General features: G+C 32.4%; 1 long non-coding RNA gene across 2 annotated transcripts in view; it reads left to right on the forward strand.

The window, feature by feature from the left end:
- Positions 1 to 233: 233 nt before the first annotated feature.
- LOC104851407 overlaps positions 234 to 2,182 on the forward strand; it is a 12,323-nt gene continuing 10,374 nt past the window's right edge. Inside the window, exons 1-2 of one of the 2 annotated variants that reach the window (XR_777209.1) lie at positions 234 to 293; positions 433 to 497. This is a non-coding gene — a long non-coding RNA (uncharacterized LOC104851407). The other variant, XR_777208.1, reaches the window with a different exon arrangement.

Here is a 2,182-nt window from a genome sequence, read left to right on the forward strand (position 1 = left end):
AAGATCCAGGGTCTCACTTCCTGACCCTTATTTCCTCTTATTTTCTAATATTTTGTCAGCAGTATTTCAAAGACGGCGATGAAAAACTTCTGGCCCTTATGTTCCTAACATCACATCAGGAGTAAACTAACACCTTCTTTTTGAGCTGTTCTAGCAAAGAGCCTACACTGACAGTGTTGGGCCCCGTGATGGGTTAATGGGACAGTTGTGCCTCTGGAGTTCACGGAGCAGGAGCTCAGCAAACTTGTCCAGATGGACTAGGGGTGAAGGTCACCAGTTTTTCAGCAAGTGAGGTAAGAGCTACAAAAGAAATGAAAAGGATTACTGGATAGACAGTAATCTCAGAGATTCACAGGGAAGAGTGTTTATTGTCTTAATTTAATGTACTTCCGTCTACCTGTAACTCTATCTCCCAATGCTGTCACCTTGAAGGTGTCTGAGAAGATTTCCATTTATGACTTTGGGGACACAGACATGCAGACTACAGCATCTAATTGGTAAGCGATTTGTACTGTATTTGTCTTCTATACCCCATTTGCTAATCAGAGCACGGCTAGCTTAGAATTCAGAGGTCATACTTGCTTTTCTATATCTTTTTTCAGTGGTGGAAAAATGAGTCATGATAGCTATCTTCTGAGGGGTATTATGATAGATGATGGCCTTCATGGAAGGGACTAGAACGTATGCAAAGGTTATGAAACTTGATTTCTGTGTCACTCTGTTCCATGAGGGTGATTATGAAAACAAGTATTCCTAAATTCTTTCTCCACTTGGAGCACAGAGATAGGGAAACTTCAAACACGGGTGTTTTATGGGTCTGTAGTATTTGCACACATTTTAAAAATTAGGTCATAGGGGAAAAGAAACCTAAACTGTAATTCAAATATCTGACAACTAAATCATACTATCAACACTATTGCAATTATAGCCAGGTTAAAAGATCATGTCTTAAAGTATATTATTTGTAAACAAATGATCACAATTGTGTATTTAAAAAGAAGAAACAGAAGCTTGCAATTTAATGTTAAATAGGAGAGTGTCTTAAACTCTTTTAAGTGTTAAAAAATCAGGATGTGTACTAACTTTTGAATTTATTTTGTGGCTTTTTGAACAATTTAAAAGGGATGATTTTTTATCAAGAGAAATGTATTTGGAGTGACTTTTAAAATTAATATGTAAAATATATTTTCAGATATTAATTTCATATGTTAAAGAGTCCTATTTGCATAATATTAAGTAACTTAATCTTCTGCTACATTGCAATCCTCACTAAACAAACTGGCCAATGTCATTATTAGTGCTATTTAATCCATACATCGTATTTCATTTTAACTGCTGTCATAGAGTTAAGTAGCATTTCTGTAATTTGTTTTAGTTTATAAGTGGTTCAAGACATATTTAGTAAATCTAAGTAAGCATCGCATAATATAAATTTTAATCTTTGAATTATTAATTTGAAGTATACTTTGTGAAAGTTTTATTAATAGAAATATAACACTTAAGCACAATTTATTATTAATTTACTTTTTAATTTAACATACAAATACATAATAAGTCATTTATTAATAAGACCAATGAACATTTTTTCAACACTGTGTGTGATAAGCATTATGCCAAATATTTTACCTGTTTGAACACTTAATCTTCAAGGCAACTTAATGAAGTAATTATTATTATCTTTTATGAAGAAATTGAGTACAACATGTTTAACAAAAGGCCAAATGTCATGCAAATGAGAAAAGTTCCACTATTTTCTTTGTTATACTTTATTTTCTAAAAAAGTTTTTCGAAAGCCGGGCGTGGTGGCACAAGCCTGTGATCCCAGCCCTGGAGAGGCTGAGGCAGGAGGATCGCTGTGAGTTCTAGACCAGCCTGGGCTATATAGTGAGTTCCAGGTCAGTCTCAACTACATAGTGAGACCCTGTTTCAAAAAAAATATATATATATATTTTTGAATAGACATTGAAAGGGAGCTTGAATCTGTAAAAATAAATTTTTATAATAATCTTTGTAATTAATATGCTATGAAATTAGGTGACAATATGTAATAAATTTCTTTGTAAAGAATACTTCTTAAAATAGAGAAAAAATAAGAATTGAATATTTAAAAATATATATATGAAATGTATTTTTTTAAAAAAAGAATATATACACTTGTTCCAAGAACCAGATTTAGTGCCCA

The sequence above is a fragment of the Fukomys damarensis genome, unplaced genomic scaffold, assembly GCF_012274545.1.
Source record: "Fukomys damarensis isolate Sample0158 unplaced genomic scaffold, DMR_v1.0_HiC HiC_scaffold_24, whole genome shotgun sequence".
NCBI lineage: Eukaryota > Metazoa > Chordata > Mammalia > Rodentia > Bathyergidae > Fukomys > Fukomys damarensis.